The sequence below is a fragment of the Aegilops tauschii genome, chromosome 2, assembly GCF_002575655.3.
Source record: "Aegilops tauschii subsp. strangulata cultivar AL8/78 chromosome 2, Aet v6.0, whole genome shotgun sequence".
Taxonomy (NCBI): Eukaryota; Viridiplantae; Streptophyta; class Magnoliopsida; order Poales; family Poaceae; genus Aegilops; species Aegilops tauschii.
In genome coordinates, this window is record NC_053036.3 from 569,887,121 (window position 1) to 569,914,277 (window position 27,157).

Consider the following 27,157-nt stretch of genomic DNA (forward strand, 5'->3'; position numbering starts at 1 on the left):
TCATCCTCCCCTTCTTGAAATGAAGTCGTCCTCGACGGAAGCTCATCTTCCTTACCCAAATAAGGCTTCAAATCTGCAATGTTAAAAGTGGGACTAACCCCAAAATCTGCAGGCAGCTCAAGTTTATATGCATTATCATTTATTTTTCTAACACCTTAGAAGGACCATCAGCACGTGGCATTAGCTTTGATTTGCGCAAATCAGGAAATCTATCCTTACGCAAATGTAACCAAACAAGATCTCCAGGTGCAAACACAACATGTTTTCTACCCTTATCTCCAGCAAGTTTATATTTAGCATTCATACGCTCAATGTTTTCCTTAGTTAACTCATGCATTTTTAAAATCAATTCAGCACATTGTTTAGCATCAAAATTAACCTTCTCCATAGATGGAAGAGGCAACAAATCAATAGGTGCACGAGGTAGGAAACCATACACAATTTCAAAAGGGCACATCTTAGTAGGAGAATGCAAGGAACGATTATAAGCAAATTCAATATGAGGCAATCATTATTCCCACATTTTCTTTTTATTCTGGAAAACAGCCCTAAGCATAGTAGACAATGTTCTATTTACTACTTCAGTTTGTCCATCAGTTTGGGGGTGACAAGTAGTACTAAAAAGCAGTTTAGTCCCCAACTTAGCCCATAAACATCTCCAAAAGTGGCTAAGAAATTTAGTATCACAATCTGAAACAATGGTATTTGGCACACCATGCAAGCGAATAATTTCACGAAAGAACAAATCAGCAACATTAATAGCATTATCGCTTTTATGACATGGTATAAAGTGTGCCATTTTCGAGAACCTATCCACGACAACAAATATGCTATCCCTCCCCTTCTTTGTTCGAGGTAAACCTAAAACAAAGTCCATAGATATATCCTCCCAAGGAACACTAGGTACAGGCAAAGGCATATATAAACCATGAGGATTGAGTAGTGACTTAGCTTTTTGACATGTAGGGCAGCGAGCAACAAAACACTCAACATCCCGTCTCATCTTTGGCCAAAAGAAATGTGTAGCAAGTATATCCCCTGTCTTCTTCACGCCAAAGTGTCCCATTAGTCCTCCTCCATGCGCCTCCTGCAACAACAAAAGATGAACAAAGCTAGCTGGAATGCATAGCTTGTTAGCACGAAACACAAATCCATCGTTAACGACGAACTTGTTCCATGTTCTACCTTCTTTACAATTCTGCAATACATCTTTAAATTCAGCATCATGCACATATTGATCTTGATGGTCTCCAAACCAAATATTTTAAAGTCAAGTTGTGAAAGCATAGTATAACGACGAGACAATGCATCATCAATAACATTTTCTTTACCCTTCTTGTGTTTAATGACATAAGGGAAAGTCTCGATGAATTCAACCCATTTAGCATGTCTACGGTTAAGTTTTGCTTGACTTTTAATGTGTTTCAAAGATTCATGATCAGAATGTATAACAAATTCTTTGGGCCATAAATAATGTTGCCATGTTTCTAAGGTCCGAACAAGAGCATATAATTCTTTATCATAAGTAGAATAGTTCAAACTAGGCCCACTCAATTTTTCAGAAAAGTATGAAACATGTTTGCCATCTTGTAATAACACACCTCCTAATCCAATTCCACTAGCATCACATTCAAGCTCAAAAGTCTTATTAAAATTAGGAAGTTGGAGTAAAGGAGCATGTGTCAACTTATCTTTTAATACCGTGAAGGTTTCTTCCTGTGCGGTACCCCAAAAAAAGGCAGATCCTTCTTCGTAAGCTCATTGAGAGGTGCAGCAATGGTGCTAAAATCTCTCACAAAACGCATATAGAAACCAACGAGTCCAAGAAAACTCCTCACTTGTGTGACCGTTTTGGGCTGCGGCCAACTCTCAATAGCTTCAATCTTGGCTTTATCAACTTCAATTCCCTGTGGAGTAACAACATAGCCAAGAAAAGATACTCGATCGGTGCAAAAGGTGCACTTCCCAAGGTTACCAAACAAACGTGCATCACGTAGAGCAATAAAAACAGCATGTAAATGTTCCAAATGTTCTTCCGAAGATTTGCTATAAATCAGTATATCATCAAAATAGACTACCACAAATCGCCCAATGAAAGCACGTAAAACTTCGTTCATTAGTCTCATGAAAGTACTAGGTGCATTAGTTAACCCAAAAGGCATGACTAACCACTCATATAAACCAAACTTAGTTTTAAAAGCTGTTTTCCATTCATCTCCCAATTTCATACGAATTTGATGGTATCCACTACACAAATCAACTTTGGAGAATATTGTAGAGCCACTCAATTCATCAAGCATATCATCTAGCCTAGGAATAGGATGACGATAACGAATAGTAATATTATTAATGCCTCTACAATCAACACACATACGCGACGTACCATCCTTTTTAGGCACTAGTATAATAGGAACAGCACAAGGACTAAGAGATTCGCGTATATAACCTTTGTCGAGCAGCTCCTGTACTTGACGCATAATCTCCTTCGTCTCCTCTGGATCGGTACGGTATGGTGCACGGTTGGGTAGCGATGCACCAGGAATTAAGTCAATCTGATGCTCAATCCCTCGAATAGGTGGTAATCCCGGTGGCACGTCTTGTGGAAAGACGTCAGCGAACTCCTGCAAAATGTTAGTAACAGCAGGAGGCAAAGAGGAAGGCACGTCCTCGAATGAAAATAATGCCTCTTTGCACACAAAACCATAGCAAATAGATTTGCTAAAGTCTAGCTCATCAATATCAGATTTGGTGGCAAGTAAACATGCACTTTTCAATTTAATTTCAGAAGCAACATTAGATGGTTTATTATCAGGCTTCATTTGTTACTCAGATTCTTTTGCCACAATCTGATTTTCACTCTTATTTTTCTCCTGTTTTGCTTTATTAGCGCTATTAATATCATCTTTCAAAATGGAATCAGGAGACATAGGAAGCAAAGTAATATGTTTATCCTTATGAACAAGAGTATACTGATTGTTTCTACCATGGTGTACAGAATTTTTATCAAATTGCCATGGCCTACCAAGTAATAAGGAACATGCTTGCATGGGTACCACATCACAATCAACATAATCAGCATATGTAGAGATACAAAATGCACACGAACAGTACGTGTTACCTTAACCTTGCCACTGTTATTGAACCATTGGATATAGTAAGGATGTGGATGTGGTTTTGTGGTGAGAGATAGCTTATCCACCATCTCCATGCTAGCCAAGTTGTTGCAGCTCCCTCCATCCATGATGACGCGAACAGAACATTCCTTCAAAACTCCCTTTGTATGGAACAAATTATGCCTCTGATTTTGCTCAGCTTGTGTGACCTGCACACTCAAAACATGTTGAGCAACTAAACATTCATACCTGTCAATGTCTTCAGGAGCCATGTATTGCGTCTCATGATCAGAATCATCTCCACCGTGTTCTTCACGTGTAATAAGAGCCAAAATCTCCTCATCATAGTCACTAGCGGACTCATACCCACCATCCTCAGTAGCAATCATCACACGCTGAGATTTGCATTCTCTCGCATAATGACCTCTTCCCTTACAACGACGACAAATAATATCACGTGTGTGCCGTTGATGCCATGGAAGAAGAAGAGCTCTGTGTAGGCCCAGCAGGTGTGCTCTTGGCAGGTAGTGGTGGTTGTGCCTGCTTTCTTGTATCACGGCCGGAGGTGGCACCTGATGGAAGTGCTGGTGCAGTGGAAGTAGAGGATTCACGTGGTGTACATGATGAAGGTCGACCTGCAGAAAAGTTAGTTCGCACCAATGCCTGTCGATCCTGCACTTCACGTTCAGCTTTACAAGCAAGATGGAATAAACGAGTGATATTGTTATACTCCTTATACTCTAGAATGGTCTGAATCTCTCTATTTAATCCACCCATAAAACGTGCAAGCATAGCTTCATTCTCCTCAACAATACCACATCTAATCATGCCAGTTTGTAATTCCTGATAATATTCTTCTACATAAATTTTTCCTTGTCTTAAACGCTGCAATTTTTGAAGTAATTCACGTTGATAATATGGTGGAACCCAACGAGTATGCATAGCAGTTTGCAAAGCAGCCCAAGTAGCTGGAATAGGATATAATCTACAATGTTCAGACCACCAAACATATGCAAAGCTAGTGAAAGCACAAACATCAGCAGGAACACGTCTCTCCTCAGGATATTGTAAACACGTAAATCGTTGTTCAGTTTCTAACTCCCAAGTAAGATATATATCAGGAACATATCTACCCTCAAATAGTGGAATATTCAATTTTAGTTTAGGAAGATGGTCATGATCTCGTACCTCAGGTGGTGGTGCAGCCTTACTGTTGCGATGATATGCATGAGGACGACCTGGTGGTGGTGGTGCTGGTGGTTGCACGTAGTTCTGATTTTGATCAACCTCATCCTCGTAATGGTCCTCCACCTCTGCAGTAGCAGCAGGAGCTACAGAAGCATCAACAGTAGGTACACCGACACCAGAAATTTGACCAGGCTCAAGGGGAACGTGATGTGCTCGTCCCACTTGATTTGGAAGGCTATGTTGTTGTTGTTGTGGCTGTAGAGGTGCGGCAGGTGCAGCAGTCGGTGGTTGTGGAAGACGAGCGAGCAATTTATTAAACTTGTTATCGAGCTTTGTTTCGAACGCCTTCTCAATGCCATCTATCTTCTCCATGGCCTCTTCAAATCTGTTTAGCACATCGTCCACCTGTCCACTCATCATTTGCTGAAACTTATCATGTAACTCTTTGTTCGTCATGTTCTCCCAGTCAGTCTCATCGGCTTGTGATCCTGCCATGGTTAGCAGTAATAGAAACACACAAGAATATGATCCTACAGAATACTAGGAAGTGGTGGTGGTGGTTGTGTGGTGGACAGTCACAAACCGTCAAGCGAATCTCAAATTCTTACCAGTTCTTACCAAGCAGCAAGTGGTGATCGGCAACCGTTGTAGTCAAAACTCCCAAAGCTTGGATAGAGCGATTACCAGGGAGAGTCAAACGCACGGCGTAGATGTATGTGGAGCTGGGAAGGCTTAATATATGGTAGCAAAAAGGGTCAGCAACAATCAATTCAGAGATGCAAAGTTAAATAAATGCTCAATGACGGTACTGTGCTAGTCCTAGGCTAGACCGTGCTAGAGACACGAGCCTAGAACACTATCAAAATCACGGCGCTACACGTAAACAAGGGGAAAACACACTCTGGAATTTTTTTTGCTCTTTTTTTTTGGCGCTCTTCTTTTTTGCGCTCCTATTTTTTTTTGTGAAAAATCACTATAATGGCGAGTGTCTCAAAACTCTTCCCAGGTCAAAATGATAGGATGGGCATGAAGTTTTTTTCACTATTTTTTTTCGGAAATCAGGGCAGCGACGATGAAAAAGTGCGACAAAAAATCACTATGATGGCACGTGGCTCAAAAGACTCAAAAAAGCCTAAAACTAGGATAGGGAAAAATATTTTCTGTCGCCGAAGTTTTGGCCTAAAAACTGGCCGGGGGTCTCCAGACTTTTTTTTTTGAAACCTGCTCAGGCAAGGAAACACGAATCGGAAATTAGATGGATCTCGAAAACAAACCTAATATGAAAGGAACTCGGATTGGTGGTGGATATATGGTGGTAGGATATGGCAGCGGTGGTGGTATATGGCAGCGGTGGTGGTAGCGGTGGTGGTATATGGTGGTATATGGATACAGATTCAGAGCGGTGGCGGATAAGTGGTGGTGGTAGATGGCAGGGGCGATGATGATGGTGCAGTGGCGGCGTGACAACTTATGACCAGAACTCGAAACTCTAAAAGACTAGACGCTAAGACCAACAACTTGACACGACGATGCAACCACAAATTCAACAAAGCAAAATACTGAAAAGACTATGCAAAGGCTCAGACTGGTTCGGATAGGATGAACTAACCCTAATTTTTTTTGGCTTTTTCGTGGACTATAGGTATAAAGAACACACTCGATCTAAACTACGAAAAAACTGTAAAATCTCACTGAGCAACCTGGATATCTGATACCACTTGATAGAGGCGAAGGTGTCCCGATGTTTCGATGAGATGGTGGCTCTCGTTTTCTGTGGGAGTCGACCTTGACGATCCGACTATGAACGTGCGCGACGTCGCGCCTTAGCAATCGCTAAACCAACTTCCGAGGGTTATTGACTACGCCGGAGCACGGTCAACCCGACCACGAGGGTCTATTTCCTGCAAGCAAACGAAGAACAAGCAAGAAACTAAGATTGCAATCAGGATATTGCAAATATAAGAGGAAAGCTTTATTGATCAAGGTGGGGTTCTGTGACGTCTTGGTCTGTTCGTTGAACACAAACGAAGTACGCGAAGCTGCAGCTATGGCGAACTTTTAATCTAAACAAAACCCAAAGGCTAAACGATGCCCTATGGGCTGTATATATGGAGGAAGAGGGGGGAATTTCGTGGCCCTTGGAGGAGGGGTCCGAAACCAACCCTAACTCTTGTTTCCCCACACATACGGACTCTGAAAACAGCCTACACTTGACTATTTCAAAATTACATGGGCCTGGCCCAAAAATAAGGTGACACAGCACCTATAATAGCCTCTAGACGAAATTTATGAAGTGGCAACTTGTATATTTCGTCCAAGGCTTCATGCACTCACTATGGTGGCTTCAAAGTCCTGAAATCATAACTTGTAACTCCGTTCTTGTTCCCCTTGCGCATGCCATCATCTCCATGCTTAATCTTGCTCCAATGTTCATCCCTCTTATCCAAGCTAGGCCCTTCATTTGTAAGCAAAACAAATGTATTCAATTTAGGCAGCATCATATTCTCATGAACATTAGAATCATTGCCAAGAAACGAAAGTACCTGATAATTTAATTGGCGTGCGCAAGCTCTAGTAATTGGTCCAGTAAGTATAGCAGCAGGGGCTGTGGGTGTAACAATGGTATTGATGTCCTCATCAGAACCAGTATCAAATACCCAGGCGCTACTACGAGCATTAGTAAGGTACACATCAATAACATGTATATCAAATATACGTTTGTTCACTTTGCCATCCTTCTTATCCACCAAATACTTAGGGCAGTTCCGCTTCCAGTGACCAGTCCATTTGCAGTAGAAGCACTCAGTTTCAGGCTTGGGTCCAGCTTTGGGCTTCTTCCCGGGAGTGGCAACTTGCTTGCCATTCTTCTTGAAGTTCCCCTTCTTTCCCTTGACATTTTTCTTGAAACTAGTGGTTTTTTTAACCATCAACACTTGATGCTCCTTCTAGATTTCTACCTCCGCAGCTTTGAGCATTGCGAAAAGCTCGGGTATTGTCTTCTCCATCCCTTGCATATTATAGTTCATCACGAAGCCTTTGTAGCTTGGTGGCAGTGACAGAAGAACTCTGTCAATAACACTATCATCTGGAAGATTAACTCCCAGCTGAGTCAAGTGATTATTATACACAGACATTTTGAGTATGTGTTCACTGACAGAACTGTTCTCCTCCATCTTGCAACTATAGAACTTGTTGGAGACTTCATATCTCTCAACTCGGGCATTTGCTTGAAATATTAAATTCAATTCCTGGAACATCTCATATGCTCCATGACGTTCAAAACGTCTATGAAGTCCTGATTCTAAGCCGTAAAGCATGGCACACTAAACTATCGAGTAGTCATCAATATGCGACTGCCAGGCGCTCACAAATTCTGCCGTTGCTGGAGGGGGTGGCACACCTAGCGGTGCATTAAGGACATAATTCTTCTGTGCAGCAATGAGGATAATCCTCAAGTTACGGACCCAGTCCGTGTAGTTGCTACTATCATCTTTCAACTTAGCTTTCTCTAGGAACGCATTAAAATTCAGGGGAACGGTAGCATGGGCCATTGATGTACAACATAGATATGCAAATACTATCAGGACTAAGTTCATGATAAATTAAGTTCAATTAATAAAATTACTCAATAACTCCCACTTAGATAGACATCCCTCAAGTCATCTAAATGATACGTGATCCAAATCAACTCATCCATGTCCGATCATCACGTGAGATGGAGTAGTCATCAATGGTGAACATCTCTATGTTGATCATATCTACTATATGATTCACGTTCGACCTTTTAGTCTCCAGTGTTCCGGGGCCATGTCTTTACATGCTAGGCTCGTCAAGTTTAACTCAAGTATTCCGCATGTGCAAAACTATCTTGCACCCGTTGTATCTGAACGTAGAGTCTATCACACCCGATCATCACGTGGTGTCTCAACACGACGAACTGTAGCAACGGTGCATACTTAGGTAGAACACTTTTGCCTTGAAATTTAGTTAAGGGATCATCTTATAATGCTACCGCCGTACTAAGCAAAATAAGATGCATAAAAGATAAACATCACATGCAATTAAAATATGTGACATGATATGACCATCACCATCTTGTGCTTTTGATCTCCATCTCCAAAGCATCGTCATGATCTCCATCGTCACCGGCTCGACACCTTGATCTCCATCGGTGATGTCCCTCGCCTTCTTGATCCAGCAAGACGTCGAGGTAGTAGATGAGTTCCGTCAGCATGATGGCGTTGTGACAGTGATTGTGAAGTGATCCTCGCAGGGCTTCGCCTAAGCACCACAAAGATATGACACGGGGTGTAAACTGTGGAGGGGGCGCCACACATGGCTAGGCAATTGTCTGGTGTGCGCTAGATGCCCCCACATATATATATAGGTGGGAGGGAGAGAGGAGAGGCCAGGAGGCGCCCCAAGTAGGACCGAATCCTACTTGGGTTCCTCCTAGGTCGGCGTCTGATGACCCTCAAGTATAGGGGATCAATTGTAGCTCTTTTCGATAAGTAAGAGTGTCGAACCCAACGAGGAGCGGAAGGAAATGACAAGTGGTTTTCAGCAAGGTAATGTCTGCAAGTGCTGAAATTGTAAGTAGAAGAGTAGTTTGATAGCAAGATAATTTGTATCGAGCAAGTAACGATAGTAGTAACAAAAGTGCAGCAAGGTAGCCCAATCCTTTTGAGGCAAAGGACAGGCCAAAACGGTCTCTTATGATAAGGAAAGCGTTCTTGAGGGTACACGGGAATTTCAACTAGTTACTTTCACCATGTTGGTTCGATTTGTGTTCGCTACTTTGATAATTTGATATGCGGGTGGACCGGTGCTTAGGTGTTGTTCTTACTTGAACAAACATCCTACTTATGATTAACCCTCCTGCAAGCATCCGCAACTACGAGAAAAGTATTAAGAATAAATTCTAACCATAGCATTAAACTTTTGGATCCAATCGGTCCCTTACAGAATAGCGCATAAACTGGGGTTTAAGCTTCTGTCACTCTCGCAACCCATCATCTAATTGCTACTCCACAATGCATTCCCTTAGGCCCAAATATAGTGAAGTGTCATGTAGTCGACGTTCACATGACACCACTAAGGGAATCACAACATACATACTATCAAAATATCGAACACATATCAAGTACACATGATTACTTGCAACATGATTTCTCCCGTGACCTCAAGAACAAAAGTAACTACTCACAAATGATAATCATGCTCAAGATCAGAGGGGTATTAAATAGCATAATGGATCTGAACATATAATCTTCCGCTAAATAAACCATATAGTAATCAACACTACTAGTCACCCACAAGCACCAATCTATAGTTCCGGTAACAAGATTGCACACAAGAGATGAACTAGGGTTTGAGATGAGATGGTGCTGTTGAAGATGTTGATGAAGATAGCCCTCCCCAAGATGGGAGAGTTGGTGATGATGATGACGATGATTTCCCCCTCTGGGAGGGAAGTTCCCCCTTCGGAATCGCTCTGCCGGAGGGCAAAAGTGCTCCTGCCCAAGTTCCGCCTCGAGACGGCGGCGCTCCGTCCCGAAAGTCCTCTCCTTTTTTTTTCTAGGTCAAAATGACCTATATACCAGAAGATGGGCACCGGAGCTGGGCCTGGGTGAGCACAACCCACCAGGGCGCGCCTGGGCTCCCTGGTGGGTTGTGCCCACCTGGTGGGCCCTCTCTGGTAGTTATTTGCTCCAATATTCATCATATATTTGATAAAAAATCTCTATGAAGTTTCAGCTGGTTTGGAGTTGTGCAGAATAGGTGGCCTGACGTAGCTTTTCCAGGTCCAGATTTCCAGCTGCCGGAATTCTCCCTCTTTGTGTATACCTTGCATATTATGAGAGAAAAGGCATTAGAATTACTCCAAAAAGAATTATTATGGATAAACACATCATAAATAACAGTAGGAAAACATGATGCAAAATGGACGTATCAGCGCCCCCTTCCTTATTTACCGGAGGGGGAAGGAAAGAGGAGGGGGGAGAAAGGGAAGGGGGAGGCCGGATCCCCCCTTTCCTTTCTCTTCCCCTCTTTCCTTCTCCCCTCGGTTCGGCCCATATGGGGGGCGCACCAGCCCCTGGTGGCTGGTGCGTTTCCCCTCTTTGCCCATAAGGCCCATATCTTTTGTCGGGGGCGCCCGGAACCCCTTCCGGTGACCTGATATGTACCCGGTACCCTCCAGAACACTTCCGGTGTCCGAATACTATCGTCCTATATATCAATCTTTACCTCTCGACCATTTCGAGACTCCTCATCATGTCTGTGATCTCATCCGGGACTCCGAACAACATTCGGTCACCAAATCACATAACTCATATAATACAATATCGTCATCGAACGTTAAGCGTGCGGACCCTACGGGTTCGAGAACTATGTAGACATGACCGAGACACCTCTCCGGTCAATAACCAATAGCGTAACCTGGATGCTCATGTTGGCTCCTACATATTCTATGAAGATCTTTATCGGTCGAACCGTTATGACAACATACGTTATTCCCTTTGTCCATCGGTATGTTACTTGCCCGAGATTCGATCGTCGGTATCTTCATACCTAGTTCAATCTCGTTACCGGAAAGTCTCTTTACTAGTTCCGTAATACATCACCTCGTGACCAACTCCTTAGTCGTTTGCTTGCAAGCTTATGATGTGTATTACCGAGAGGGCCCAGAGATACCTCTCCGATACTCGGAGTGACTAATCCTAATCTCGGTCTATGCCAACTCAACAAACACCTTCGGAGATACCTGTAGGGCATCTTTATAATCACCCAGTTACGTTGTGACGTTTGATAGCACACAAAGCATTCCTCCGGTATCCGGGAGTTGCATAATCTCATAGTCGAAAGAATATGTATTTGACATGAAGAAAGCAATAGCAATAAAACTGAACGATCATAGTGCTAAGCTAACGGATGGGCCTTGTCCATCACATCATTCTCCTAATGATGTGATCCTGTTATCAAATGACAACTCATGTCCATGGTTAGGAAACCTTAACCATCTATGATCAACGAGCTAGTCAAGTAGAGGCTCACTAGGGACATAGTGTCTGTCTATGTATTCACACATGTATTTAGGTTTCCAATCAATACAATTCTAGCATGAATAATAAACATTTATCATGAATAAGGAAATATAAAATAACAACTTTTTTATTGCCTCTAGGGCATATTTCCTTCACATGAGTCACTATTTGTTGGACATTGGAGAGCTAGGAATAGAGCTTGTTTTGATAAAATATTTCCTAATGATCCTGCCTCATTGGTTTATCGGCTATGCTATTATCTTAACTAGATGATGCCCCCGCACGTTGTTGTGGTGACTTTGTCTAAAAAATTGCATAAATAGTTGGTAAAAAATAACTAAATCCAATGAAAAATATACAAGCTTGAAAATCAATAAAAATGGTCTAGAAATAGTTTTTTTAACTATAGCTAAAATGTCATTTCGAACAAACATGTGAAGGATGAGTGGATGACTAACATGTACGTATTATGTGGTACCCCGCAAAAAAATGATGTGGTAGTGTTACATGTATTGACTAATGCCAAAAATAGTTGTAACTTATTAGTTAAATGCATGGCTTGCTTATGTGGCAGCTTAAATGCATGGCTTAGTGGGAGAGAAGATTTAAATTCATGGCTTAATGGGGACGTTGAGGTGGACACTTTGCATGTTAAAAAAATGTTGATGAACTATTTAAGAATATAGGATACCTGGAGTATCTTGCAGAAAAACAAAAACAGAGGAAGAATTGACCAAGGAGTGGCACTCAAACAAGCAGTTAAAGAATTATATGCTAGAACTGGATGAAACACTGAGAAGAAGAATTGGTGTATGTTTATCTTAGTAGAAATGAAAAGTTTGCAGCTTGCTGCTGCTTGGTTTGTATTTTGTGCTTTGGCTCTTGTGTTTTGAGCCAGTCCGTTCTGGAAACAATTGTGCCCTCCTGCTCTTTGGGGCATAATTTTGCTGCTGAGTAGTTATTGAGCCTGTGTAAGCTCAATAGGTGGATGCGGTTAATTTGAGCTCGAGCTCATGTGAGCTAGAGTAAAAAGTAAAATAGAAAAAAATGATTTCTTCTGCAGCAAACATTCATTGAATATCATTTTTTGAGCATCAATTTTGTTTTCACCACATCTTCATTCTTCCAGGAATGTCATTTTGATGAAATTTTGCAAGCTAGCAAAACATTGTCAATGTTTGCTATAAAATGAAGTTCAGAATCATTTTATTTTGTTTTCATGTTTTCTTTGAGCTCGAGCTGAAAAGGGCACTTTCGTCAATAGGTTAGCTTTTCTGCATGCTCCTTTTCTTTTTATGTTGTTGAGCCTTAAACTTTTTGTAAAACTTGGTGATGGTTTCTCTAATGCAAATCAACTAGGAGGCTCGTTGTTTCAAAAAAGAAAAAAGAACGAACGCTGTTTTTTAATGGTACTATATATATAAGAGATAGAGATATGGGAATTCATATATTACATAAAAGTTCTACACTCAGAAAAAAATGACTATACGCACTATACACCACGTATACAGCATCATGTAACGACTATATATACAACATATATGGACGTGAAAAAGGCAGGAATCGATATTGGCTCAATATTAATCAATTCAAAGTGTTGGTTGCCGACGTTTTGCCTAATGCGTGGAACTGTATGTAGTACTACTACCATATCAGATTCAGAGAGGCACCGATGGATCTGTGCACTTGATTTACTTGGCATCCACGAATTGCCTGCAGCTTCGCGTCGGCGGCAGCAGCTTGCGTCCTGCGTAGTGGACGTCGTAGGGCCGGAAGCGGTGCGCCAGGGCGGCGCGCCACGCGTTGTCGACGTCGGTGACCGCGTCGCCGCGCTCGTGGCCGCCCCGCTTCTCCAGCGTGTGCACGATCCCCGCCGCCCGCCACGCGTTCATCACCCTCCTCGGCAGCCAGTTCTGCACGGCAAAACATGGATCGTTTTGACCGTCGACGCGTACAGCTGCTACAGCAGAGTTCCTGGATTGCCGTTGCGTTAGTTATCAGAGCATCTCCAGCCGTTGGCCCCCCAAAGGCTTGAAAAATCGCCGTTTGATGGCAACCCGGCGAAAAATTCAGCTTGGAGCCGATTTGGTTCCCAGCCGCCGGCCCAGGGTCGTCCCAAAAGGTTTTTTTAATTTTTTTTTTAAAAACATTCGGCTAAATTTCGGTAAACGGGCATAAACTTTGGTGACTTAAAGAGTTTTTTACATAGCAAACTTAAAAAATAAAGGCCTAGTCTACAGGAAGAAGGCGCTGAGCACGGTGAAGTCGCCACCATCGCCTTTGTCCTCATCGTCGTCCTTCTCCTCCTTGACGCGGCTGCCCGTGCTGGACCCCTGCCCGGGGTCGCCCTGACGGACCGGTGGCGGTGCGTCGTCGTCGAGAACGACGACGCCTCCCTCGTCGCGGCCACGGCGACGAGCGGCGGACTGCTCTAGGGCGCGGCACTCGCGCTATAGCTCCGTCCGCTCCCAGTCTTCGCGCGCCCACTACAAGGCCGCCTCGTCGGAGAGCCCCGGCTCCGTCTTCACCACGGCCAGTCCTGGCTCCGTCTTGACGGCGGCGAGCCCGGGCTCTGTCTTCACGGCGGCGAGCCCCGGCTCCGTCTTCGGCCTGACGAAGCGGGAAGGAGCCGAGGAGGAGGCGCGCCCGCCATCGTTGATGACGATGCCGGCGCTGCGTGTGCGCCGGCCGAGTGGCGTCTCGGCGGGCTCGGCCTTTACGCTGAGCAGCGCCGGCGACCCGGAGGAGGAGGAGCGGGAGGAGGAGGAAGAAGAGGACGCCGTCCTCCTCGGCATCCACTGGCCGCCGCTCCGGGCCGGGGCGGCAGGTTACATCAAGGGCGGGTCGTTGCCGCCCTCGAGGTACTCGAGAACGGCGTGAAGCGAGCGGCCGGGGGCGCCCCACCACAGGCGGCGCCCCTCACTGTTCTTGGAGCCCCGCACCACCGGTGCCGCGTTGGTGGAGGCGAGCCGCCGCGCCTGCCGGTGCTTGAAGTACGCCGCCCATGCCTCGTGGCTGTCAGCGGCGTACTGCGGGAGGGCCCGCTGCTCGTCCGTCAGCGACGCCAGCGCGCGGTCGACCTTGGCGGCGAAGTAGTCGGGGCGCACGTCGACGTCGGGCACCGGGGAAATGGGGACGCCACCGGCGCTGAGCCTCACCCCCTCCCCCGGCCCTACGCGCATGTCGTGAGGCGCCGTGATGTTGGCCTCGAAGAGCAGGTATGCTTCCCAGTCGTGCAGCGAGCGGCGGCCGAAGCCGTTGGCCGCCGCCCCATCGCCGGGGAATCGCTCGCCCATCGTCACGGCGGGGAAGAGGGAGCAGGCTTGGGGAGAGAGGGGAGGAACGTCGGCAGCCGCTGCGCACGGGGAGAGAGGCAGAGCTCGGCGGCGGCTGTGGGCGGATGTGGCCAGAGGCGAGTGGGAGGCGTCGCTTTTATAGCCGGGCGCCGTGTGTACGCGTGGCGGGAGGGGGGCGTCGCCGCGCCGCCCAGGAGGAATCAGTGGAAGGCTGACCGGCGGCAGCCTTGGCATTGATTTCCCGCGGGAAACCGAGGCGTTGTGAAGACGACGAGGCGAGTGTCGCTGACTCGGCGGGTATGCAGTTCGCTCGCGCCAAAATCACTCGCCCCGGCGTCCCCGGGCGCCCCCCAGCGCCGGGTTCGGCCTGTGTCCACCGGCGTCAATTTCAGCCCAAACCGACAAAAAAGGGCTTCTGGGGCGCTACTGGGCCGATTTCTAGACGCCGGGTGCGGAAAAAACACCCGAGGGGGACTGTTGAGGGCGCGGCTGGAGATGCTCTTATAGTGACCCCGCAGGCGTGGAGGTTCTCGTATGATTCCGGCACCATGAGCGCCGGCGTGCTGTGGTAGACGCAGTCGGCGCGGGCGTCGCCGCTGGGAGGGAACTGGGAGTATGGCACGAAGTGGGCGCCCGGCTCGGCCCTCTCCTGCTCCTGGCCCGTTAGCGCGTCGCCGACGAGCCACACCTGCAACACGTACATGAGCACGTCTGAACGTGTGAGTTCCTGCGGCTATGCGGCTGTCAAACCAAATCTGGAGTGTGCAGTAGTGTACCTTGCTACTGTAGCTGCAGGACAGAGCTAGGTGACTCCGCGTCTCCGGGCGCAGCAGCAGCTGCTTCATAGCCTCGTGCAGGCCTTCGTCCACCACACGAACCTGCAGTTTGATACTATGATTCACACGTACTAGATTTTGAATGAAGGAAGGAGACCGAAGGGCCTCGCCAGAGAGAAGGAAGGGGCTCGCCGTCATCACCCCATTATCTATCTTAGAGTTCAGAGTGAGGGCGCCAGCAAGATCGGCAATGGGGGCGGTTCAGGGGAGGGCGGGACGGCCAGGTGGTCGCGGGAGCGCCGCCGGCCATGGGCCAGCGGTTAGGCCGGTGGTAGCTGGTGGCTCGGGGTCAGATTTGAGGTTGAAGAGAAACAGTGCATGCTCAAAGGTTGAAGATGAAGTTGTGGACGTTGGACGTTGGATCTTGATCCAACGGTTGAAATAGAAAGTTGAAAATCGACTGGCCCTTTAAATTTTGGACCTTAATAAATGCCACACGTGTGGCACGAGCACATGGCAACTCTGAATATTTTTTAAGATAAGTTTAGTGACGCGCGGATGACAACATTAATTGTCAAGCATGACAACTATCTTTTGGATTGCAAGCTTCAGTTTTTTTGGGTTTCTTTTTCGTATGGAAACTTTAGTTGTCAAAAACACCAGGGCGGGTTTGCTTCGTGCCACATGTGTGACACTTATCATTTGAGTAAATTTTTCAGTCGACTGTCTTGTAGCCACTCCCTCGATCTTTAGTTGATGATGTTTACAATATTTTGAGTGTATATCATCATTTGCAAGTACTGGTATGGTGGTATGCAGTGCATTGAAGAAGGTTCATGTGCTTGCCTGGTTGAGGAGGCCGAGCGTCAGCACTGCGGCGCCACTTGCCTGTCGATCAGCCGCCTGACCGCGTAGCCATCCTTCTTCGACGTGTACTGCATAAATAAATTCTCGGACATCAAATTCATTCAGCTATATGATTAGAGAACACGAATGGCCATTGTCAGTATATTTTTGTGTGTGAATGAAAGTATACTACCTGGGAGGTGTATCCTGGTATGACCAGTGGCGGAGTCAGGAATTAAAGATCAGAGGGGTCAAATGACTCAATCTTTTGATAAGAGGGGCCAAACAATACTAATGCATGTATTTTTGTCTAAATTTTACACTATTCATGTACAAACTAGCAGCAAATCAGGGGTCATAGGGGGGGCCAGGGCCCCTGCTGGTCTCTCTGTCTCCGCCACTGGGTATGACCCATGTCTTCGATGTTGAGCTCGCCCATCCTGTTGGACTCGGACCTGAATGCTCCCCTCCCGAGCAGCGAAGCCAGCGCCGCGAGCGGCCGCGCCACCAGCGCCGACGCCGACGACTTGAGGGAGAGCGGCGCGGAGGCAACAGAGGTGAAGCCGAGGCGAAGGTGGAGGAGGGAATCCGGCGTGGTGAGGTGGGTGAGGTGGACGACGTCGGGGGTCTCCTCCCTGCCGTGCACCGTGCGCTGGTACAGCTCGTCGCTCGACTTGTCCATTGTCCCGTACACGTAGTCGTAGACGAATTAGCTACTTTTCAGTCAGCTGATTTTTTCATTTTGGGTCAGTCGAATTTCTGGCCGTTGTTTTGTGCTTTGAGATTCGTAATTCAGTACTTTCCTGTTGCTGCGTTTGGTGCTGTTGAAAATCGACTGAAGTTGTTTCTGGGTCAGTCGATTTGCCTGACTGGGCTCGTTTTTGCGTTGCGGGCACCCGTTATGCGTGGTGCGCGCCCGTTAAGAGGCATTGGAGCCCAGGCCTTGGAGCCCAGCGCGCAGCCCGCTTGAGGAATCCCGAGCGTCGACGGCTTCTGTTCTTATCCCCTCGCCTCTCTGTTTGTGTCAGTCAGTCTCCCCCCCGAGCGCTCCACTTCGGTCTCTGCTCTGTCTTTCCCCCTTCCTCACTAGAGCTAGGGTTCGTGGTGTTCTTGCTCGATCTGCTCCATATGTGGATTGTTCTTTATCTGATTTACGTTTTCTTGCTTCATTTACTCCTTCCCTCATCTGTATCTGATTGCGTGGGTGGTTTTTTGTTGTTCTGTATTTGTGTTTTGCAGGTGAGGGCTTCGTTGCTTACGGGATTGTGGTGCTGCATCTAGTCTTTTCGAGGTATTTGTGCTTCTTGGTTCTTATTTTGTGTTGTTTTCCCGTCTTACTTAGGGTTTCTTTTGCTCATACTTCTGATTCAAATCCTGTGTGTTTATCTGTCTTTTAGTGGTCAGATCTTGGGTTTTTAGGTTTCTTTTGGTTGTTTTAGTAGTAGTACATAGATTTGTTCTCTGTTTAATTAGATGCGTTTATTAGGTTTTGTTCCAATCTCGGGTTTGGTTTAGGGTTTTCATCTTTTTATTTCGATATTAGTGTTTTAAGTTATGAATGGGAGGAGCAGAGCATGGAATCTGAGTAGGTTTTAAGGTTTTTGATGTACATGATGTGAGTAGATCTATATTATGACATCTTGTGTGTCTTGTATGTCTCGAAAGATGCAATCTTTTTTGTTTGTATATTTGTTAACATGATGTAGATTATAGGTCAAATACATAGAGATTTAATCTATAAGTTTTGTTTTTTGAGGGCTTGTGATTTGAAAGCATGTCCACTTTTCTGTACAAGTTTACAGGCCTAGTAACAGCTCAATATGAGCATGCATGTCGACTAGATATAGTACGGGTTGAGTGATGTTGTATAGTTTGCTGTTGTGCAACTTACTTAGAATCTATTGGAGATTCTTTGTGTCCTATCTGTAGTTTTTGTAGGTTTTTGATGTGCAAGTTCCTTTAGAATCCCTTGTAGTTATGCATGAACTAAGTGCTTTTAGTTGTTTTTTTCTTAAAAGTTGAGCTTTTATGAACTTATCAAGTATTCCCTACTTTATGTGAGTAGTACTTTTCTGATTGTCAGTTTGATCAGTTTTTATAGTGTTCTAATTGTTTCTTGTGTCAAAGCATATCTAGATCTTTGAACCATGCAATTATGCAAGTTTTAGCATCTCTAATGTATCTGATGTGCACGGTTAGATGTCTTAAGATGCTAATGTAGTTTCTATAAGTTTTTTTTTGAGGGATTCTGATTTGAAAGCATGTCCACTTTTCTGTAGATCTTTACAGGCCTAGTAACATCTCAATATGAGTATGCATGCTGACTAGATTTGTACGGGAGGGAGTGATGTTGTATAGTTGTCTGTGTCAAGTATGTAGTTGGTGTAGGTTTTTGATGTGCTAGTTCCTTAGAATCAACTGAACTTATGCATGACTAATTGCTTGTAGTTGAATTTTTTTCCTGATAGTCGAGCTTTTATGAACTAATCAAGATCTCCCCACTTTATGTGAGTAGATATGATTGTCAGTTTTTGTTCAATTTTTTATTTTTTTATTGATTGTTTGTGATTTGAAAGCATATCTAGATCTCTGAACATGCAATTTGTGCAAGTTTCCTGATTGTTTCCTGATCATATTTTCTAGTTGCTCTAGAATGATAACTGCAAGTTTAACTTTCTAGGTAGGTGATGTGGTTATCTGGTAGATAATTCTGACATTCAGTGGGTGTTCTGCTTTACTTCTAGTTTATATGGTAGATTGTTCTGACTTGCAGTGGGTGTTCTGCTTTACTTCTAGTTTAAATTGTGTGATGTAAATGTAGCTCTGTGAAGATGCAAATTTAGTTATAAATCATGGTTTTTCTTTAATTTGTTTGAAAAGGTGATGTTCTGCCTTACTTCTAGTTTAGGCGGGGTGTTGTGTGTTGTAGCACATTTACATTCTTCTCAATTACTGATTTTATATGAATCTTGTTGTTGCATAATGAGTGCAAGTTTTAGTATCATGAATGCGCAAGTTTTTATAAATTTCAGTATTTGAAATTTAGGAATTAGCTTTTTAGATGCTAGGGTTATACTCTTTGATATCACTAATTTTTATATGAATCTTTTTTCCTTTTTGTGAAATGTGTGCAACTTTAGTACTATGAGTATAAATCTTTTTATATTATAATTTTTTGCTGTTCTATAATGCATGCAAGTTTTTAGTATGACGAATGTGCAACTTTTTTTAATTTAGTATTTCAATTCTAGGAATTAGCTTTTTATATTCTAGATTAATGCTTGATAACTCTGAGATTGATTTGAATGTTTTGCTGTTGTGAAATGTAGAAATGTATATCTACATGCTCATACTATTGTATTTTCTAGTTGCTGTAGAGCGATAACTGCAAGTTTAAGTTTCTAGGTAGGTGATGTGGTTATCTGGTAGGTAATTTTGACATTTAGTGGGTGTTCTGCTTCACTTCTAGTTTATATGGTAGATTGTTCTGATTTACAGTGGATGTTCTGCTTTTACTTCTAGTTTAAATTGTGTTATGTAAATGTAGCTCTGTGAAGATGCAAATTTAGTTGTAATCATGATTTTCTTAATTTCTTTGGAAAGGTGATGTTCTGCCTTACTTCTAGTTTAAGTTTTTTGTTCATGTCAGTGTGTCTAGTTTAGGTGGGTGTTGTGTGTTGTAGCTCATTTAGAATCTTCTCAATTACTGATTTTATATGATTTTTTGCTGTTGCATAATGAGTGCAAGTTTTAATATCATGCATACGCAACTTTTTAAATTTTAGTATTTGAATTTTAGGAATTAGCCTTTTAGATGCTAGGGTTATACTCTTGATATCACTAAGATTTGATATGAATCTTTTTTGGTTTTTATGAAATGTGTGGAACTTTAGTATTATGAGTATAAAACTTTTTTATAATTTATATGTGTGAAATGTGTTACGTATTTTGTAGTTCATAAAAGTTGAAATCTTAATGTATATGATCAATACATGTATTTTTTTTGCTGTTCTATAATGCATGCAAGTTTTAGTATGATGAATGTGCAACTTTTTTTAATTTCAGTATTTCAATTCTATGAATTAGCTTTTTAGATTCTAGGGTTACGCTTGATAGCTCTGAGATTGATTTGAATCTTTTGCTGTTGGGAAATGTAGACTATTCTTTTATGACTTGTAATTATTTTTTCATCTAAATTGAGAATATTATCTTTTTTAAAGTTATTAATGTAGAATAACCCTTTCTCTTTTTTTATAGTATGGTTTGCCCAGTTTGTCGTTGTCCTGGTGCCCCATGCTTTCCATATGTGCCAGTCGATGAAGTACCAGAAGTTTTCGATGTCATCCTTGATGAGTATTGCTTTAGGAGGATGGTGAGTTGTATTCATCGTATCTTTAACATTTTTTTATTCTTGTTGATAAGCTTTGTATGATCTTGCAAATTCTCTAATTTTTTTAGTACAGAACTGAAATTAGTGCGTACTTCATGCAATTCGTGCACGTTGATTTTGATGTTCACGCAAAGTGTGTGCAATACTAGTTCGAATCCTAATTTTTGTTTTTCATGGAATGAGTTCTTCTTTTGTGTAGTTAAAGTTGTGTTTTTAGTTTCTTATTGTATGTAGTTTAAATGTGTTATAGTTAAACCATCATATCTTGATCACTGTAATTTAAATTTAGAAAACAGCAATGTTGAGATCAGTAGTTGACGTTGTCAAATGTGCGCATTATTTAAGTGCAATGAATGTGGGTTTTTTTATCTCTTTGTGCTTTGCTCTACTTATAGTTTGTCAATACAGTTTGATTTTTCTCTATGTAGCTAGTTGCAGTAATTGATGCAGTTTGATGTTTCATGCTTTTCTTTTTTTCAGTACATTCCATGCAATGTGAGGGGTTTCTTGGCAAATTATATCGAGGAGCACAGGAATGTCGCAACAACTTTCAAGCACAAGAGGACTGAGCCTGCTATTCTCACTTACGAGAGTAGGTCTTATGCTTCAGATTTTAAGCATCGAAGCAACTACTCGAAGTTCTGTGGGGATGCTTGGTTTGAGTTCAGCAATGATTATGCCCTTCGTGCTGGCGACCGTGTTGTTTTTATTCTAGACAACTCATCCTTCGACCTTAAAGTAGAGACTTTCCGTGATGGTGAAAGGATTCTTCCCTTACCTTCTGTTGGGTTTCTGACTTTTTGTATGTGTTATTTTTATTATTATTTCTTTTTTATCTTTTTTAACACCACTATTCTAATAGTTGTCTACTCATTTTGTATTATATGTGTTTGTTTTTGTAGCTTTTGAAAACCTGAGTAATTCAAGGTACGAGCTTGTTTGCTCGGCTCTGATGCCCCGTGACTTGGAGTTCGACTATCACACCAATCGCTTGTTTGTACGGTCACTTTTCCGCACTTCAAGCTTTGTGCGCTGCGTCCCGTTCGTTCATGTCATGACTGCCACTAATACTGTGAAGTTCCTCATGGTAAGTCCCGAAGAAGGTTTTTGTACATTACTGCTTTATTTTTTATGTTTGTCCTTAATGATTTGTTCATGCCAGTTTAGTCTTGATGAAGGTTCTTATGGGTTATCAATTTTTGATCCATACCTTTTCATTTTCATTGCAACAGAAAATCCCAAAGGCTGTTGTCTGTAGCTTGAGGAGGTTTGTGGATATGCCAGTTACTGCTAGAATCTCTTTGGAAGCTTACATGGGTGATACACATGTTATTATGCCATCATCTTTCAAACTCTGCAAACAAGACGGGAGTATGGTGATCGAGAAGACCAGTTTCAGCGAGTTCATCTCAGCCACTTCGTACGAGAAAGACAATGTTGTGCTCATCACCTTCAATGAATCAACTTATGATCGTTCAGTTTCAATTGTCTTCCAGCGGCTCCTGTAGATGAAAGCAATCACATAAGTTTAATTTGGGAAGAAGTTGCTGTAGTGGGTTCTTTAGTTTGAATCCTATAACTTTTGCGGCAGTTTATGTGCTGGATTGTCTCTACCCCTCTTTTTAGATGTATGAACTCAAGACTTTTGAGCTATCAGTAGTTTAGTTGAAGACTGAAGAAAAACTTGGGTTGTTAATGGTGGACTGAAGTTGAGTATGGTTGTTGCTTATGATGTCTAAACTTGGGTTGTTAATGGTGGACTGAAGTTGATATGGTTACTCAACGTTTATCAGACTTCTCTGAATGTGTTGTATGCTTTTTAATGCTTGTGTGTGTTTTTTGCTGTAATCTTTTCCTGTTTCAGATATTATGTAGTTGATTTGTTAGTTTGATTTTTCACTTTTCCCCCTAGGTGATCAACAAATTTTTTGATTGATCTTTTTATTATATAGATCATATCAAATGTTGGTTCTAAGTCACCCGATATTTTTGTTTGATTTTTTTCTTTTTTATATTTGAAATGAATTTTTTCCCCGGTGCAACTCCTTTAAATATGGTTGATATTTTTTGTTACAGATAACGTAGTTTTTATGTTTCTCTTGGTGTCATATTGATTTATATTCATCAGTACCACTAATTTCTTTTTTGTACATTTTTTGTTGCCTTATTTATTATTATTTTTAATTTTTAAATATGTGTTGACTATTTTTTCCTCTCAAAATAATTTTTAAAAGTGTTTTTCAATGGACTTGCATAATTTGTGTTGAACATTATATCCTCTCAGACGTTTTTTTAATCTGTTTTGAAATGGTTTTGCATAATGAAACTTATTGCTCCATAATTTCTTATTTTTCATCTTTTTAACTTTATTTTATTATGTAAATGTTTTTGTGAAGCATCTATGGTTTTTCTATATTTTTCGAAAATCATCAGTGTGTGACATTTGTGCATTTTTTATGTGAAAATCATTAGCCAAACAGTCCTGTTGCATCAGTTTTGAAACTAGGCCGTTCATTTCAGTGCTTTGAGATTCGTGCATTTTTTCTTTTAAGTTTTGTTGTTCTTTTTCCGAGCGTGAGTGATGAGCTGGGCCTTCTGTCACTGATGAGTTGCGCGACGGGATGACTTGCTTGACTAGTGACGTCATCGTTATTTCAAAATCAGAAGCCCGTTCCCCTCCTGCGGGGGTGCTCCTCTCCACGGGCGCGTTCTCCTCTCCTCTGCTTCCTCTCGGGCGACGCGACTACCGCTGCTGCGCCACTGCTCCGGCAAATTGGTGCTCTGCTCGCACCATCTAAGAGCGCGCCTCCTTCTGCATCTACCTCAGGTTCGTTCTCCCCGTCTGCCTTTTCCCCTCTCGTGCAATTTGCGCATCCCGTCGCCAAACCCTAGGACCCCATGATTGACTTCGTGATCTGCTAGATTCAGATGTTCTGGGTGGTTCTCGCAGGTGCTATTGAATCGCGGTACTGTTTTCATGCGCAATTATGTGTGAATTTCAATTTTGTTTGGATTCGTGGCCTGACTGCAGCCCGCTGTGAAATCTCATGCGTGGAAATCCATAGTTTCCTCCGGTAGTTTTCGAAATTTTTGTTGGTGTGGATTGCCCCTGTGCTTTTGATGAAATCAGAGGTGATGCTGTTTCTATTAGGCAGGAACAATGTTTTTGTCGCTGTAGTATCATTTTTTTCATGTGTCATGTCAGATTGTTTAGCTCCTCCGATTTTTGGTTTGCACAGGGGTGCTAACATCATAGTCATGCATATGTGATGTGAGATGCATTGATATGAATGGTAATTGTGCTTCTGTTTAGGTCTAATGCCTGCTATTTTGTAGCTGCAATTACTCATTAATGTGACCTCAAATATCATAGGTAAAGCGAAGTTCATGTGGGTGTTTTTTTTCCAGATGCCACCTCTGTGTGTTTGTCATCATGAGTTTCATTTTTTGTCTGCTGATCATTTTAGTCCTCTAAATTACTGTATTCATAATATAAGTACCTGTTTTTTCCTTGTATGCTTGTTGTTTGAGATCATTTAGTTGTTACAATATTTTATAAGCCAATGGTTTATTTTTTGTGACACTAATGATTTGGAAGACAGTGAAGGGATGTACCGCGACGATGATCTAGATGAAACCTTTGCTTCGCAAAGCCAGTTTGAAGAAGGACAAACTCAGTTTCTTGATGTATGATCTCATTTTTCTAAATGTTTATGTTTTTGACTAGATCATTTAGTTTATGTTTTCAAAGTGGCATAACCAAATAACTATTCTACTGGTTTCCAGGTAGGTGGTGGAGACCCACAGTTTGATGTCAAAAATTTTCTGAACAACTTGCGGAATTTGGTAATTTCCTTCTTATCAATTTGAGTTTGTTTTTTTATGTGTATATAGATTTTGGCAACTTTGAATATGCAGAAATTTCATATTTCTGAGATAAACTCGGTATTTTTTTAGTACTTTTTGATTTTTCTTTTGTGTTTCCATAACTTACTAGTACTTTTTGCTTTTGTGATTTGTAACAGTTTTACTCATCAAATGGCAATGCCAATTCTTGTAAAGATCCCTGCATAAGTATTTCCCATAGCAATTGATTCCTCCATTTTTTATGAATATATATTCTGATTTATTCATATTTACTGTCATTCTTTACCTCTTCATTATGCCATTTTTAGTACTTTATGTATGAGTATTTCAATCCGGATTCTAAACTTTAGGTTTGTGAACTGAAGATTGACATGAGCATGTTTGCAGTTGAATTTTTCATTCTCACAGTTTAAGTTTGTGAACTGCCAGTTTTAGTATCTCTTTTTGCCATTGCATATTAAGTGCAACTTTAGTATCATGAATGCGCAATTTTTACATTTTTCAGTATTTGAATTTTAGGAATTAGCTTTTTAAACTTTTTAGGGTTACACTTTTGTTCAATATATGTAAGTTTGATATGAATGTTTTCCCCTTTATGAATTGTGTGCAACTTTAGTATTATTAGTATAAACCTTTTTTTATAGTTTTCTGTGTGTGAATTGAGTTAGATAGTTTGCAGTTCATTAGTTATAGTTTAACTTATTTTTGTCATGTGATTTTGTGTATTCACAACTTTTTTTTCTTGTTATTTGTTTCTCATGTGCAATTGTTTTATTTGTGTGATGTAAATTTAGGTTCATGGAGATCGAATTTGTATAGTGTAGGTGGTGTTTGCCTTTCTGCAAATAATCTGAATTTATTGATCTATATTCCTTATAAATGTTAATGTTTGATGTTTGCATAATGGGTGCAAGTTTTAGTTACATGAATGCGAAATTTTGATAATTTCAGTATTTGAATTTTAGTAATTAACTGTTTAGATATCTACAAGCTTGATCAAGAGACCTGACACTAAATGTATTTTGAAAGTGTTGCAAATGTTTGTGAATTTTTTTCATTAGAGTCGAATTAAGTTCATCAGTGTCCCAATTATGCCGTTTTAATGTATGATTTTTAGTTTCATATTCATGCTATGTTTTTAGTTGTTGTTTTTGAGTTTTTTTTTCTTTTTTATTGGTCAGCGTGCCCCGCTTCCTCCAAAGAAGGCAACGAGCAGGTGTAATCATGGATATTTCAGTGATCTGCTCAAGAAAATTCCACCATCAAGATTAGATGTCATTAAAACTTATGGTTGCTCTTTTATTCTTGATTTTGAGTGCAATTCTGTACCAAGAGGTTTTGCCCAATGGATAGCAGGGAAAGTAAATCCACCTACTGGTGACATAGTTCTTGACAACAAAGTGATTCCAATGAGCCCTGAATCATTTCATCTACTCCTTGTTCTTCCATTAGGTGGCACCTCAGTTTTATTTGACAGTGAGGAGACTAAAGCTGCTTTCCTCAATATTATTGGTGAACCTACATTGCCTTCTATCAAGTGGTTTGGGTTGAGAATGCTCAAGCCTGACATTTCTGATATTGATTTTCTGAGATGTGTTCTCCTAGTTGCCTTTGCAACTGTTTTGTGCTCCAACTCAAATATCTACCCCAGCACAAAATATCTAGGGATTCTTATTGATCCAACTCAAGTTACAAACTATGATTTATCAAAGTTTGTTTTTGATTGGCTTATGTCATACATAAGGAAATATAAAAAAGAGCTAAAGAAATCTGCAAAAGAGGATGGTTTAACAACTCTTGGTGGCTGCATTTATGGGCTTTGTGTAAGTTATTTTTTATGTTGTTGTTCCTTTTTATTAGGAGGTGTTTTTCATGTTTTGAGAGTTTGAAGTTTTATTTTTTAATGTCCTGCTTCTTTCTATGTAGTGCTACTACTTAGATTTTCTGGATTTTGGGTTACGCCGAGTGCCTCCTGGAATTCCAAGAGTAAAGGCATGGAAAAAATCGCTAGTGAAAGAGTTTGCAAACCTGGATTGCAAAGGACCAATGGAATATGGCTTACGTCCTGTAAGTTTTCCATTTCTTTTTATTTAATTTTTTATCTGTTATTAAGTTTGTTTCTAATGTTTTTTCTGAGGAGCACTGATTTTTTAAATTCTGTTTTTATTAATAGGTGAAGTTGATATCTCAAACAGTCTATTCCATGGGATGCATTGGTTGTTGTCATTTACATCAAGATTCTACACATGAATCTGTGAAGTTTAGATCTGCACTTGACAAAACTGTTGGTGGTTTACTACCTTCCTCGGTACATATCCTTGCTCTTCTCACAAATTTTCAAGTTTTTTATCATTTCTTTTTTGCTTTTCTCTTGTTTTATGAAAGGGAATTCAATGTTTTCATAGTGTTTTGTTCATTTTATGATCAGGTGAAAGACCAGTTATCTTTGCTAGCTAGGCGTTTTCGTCAAACGGCTGATGAAAAGTCCATTGAAGGAGCTCAAAATATGCTGCTAGATTCATTGAATTGCATTGTATTAGCTAGTGCTTCAGATGATGAGCCAAATCAGTTTGACACGAATTCAAGAAGAAATATAAGCAGTAGCATGGCAGGCAGTGATAAATCTGTGCTCAGG

At 41.9% G+C, this 27,157-nt stretch overlaps 1 pseudogene; it reads right to left on the minus strand.

Annotated features, from left to right (window-relative positions):
- Positions 1-27,157, minus strand: part of LOC109734291 (very-long-chain aldehyde decarbonylase GL1-6-like) — a 70,976-nt pseudogene that overhangs the window by 28,003 nt on the left and 15,816 nt on the right.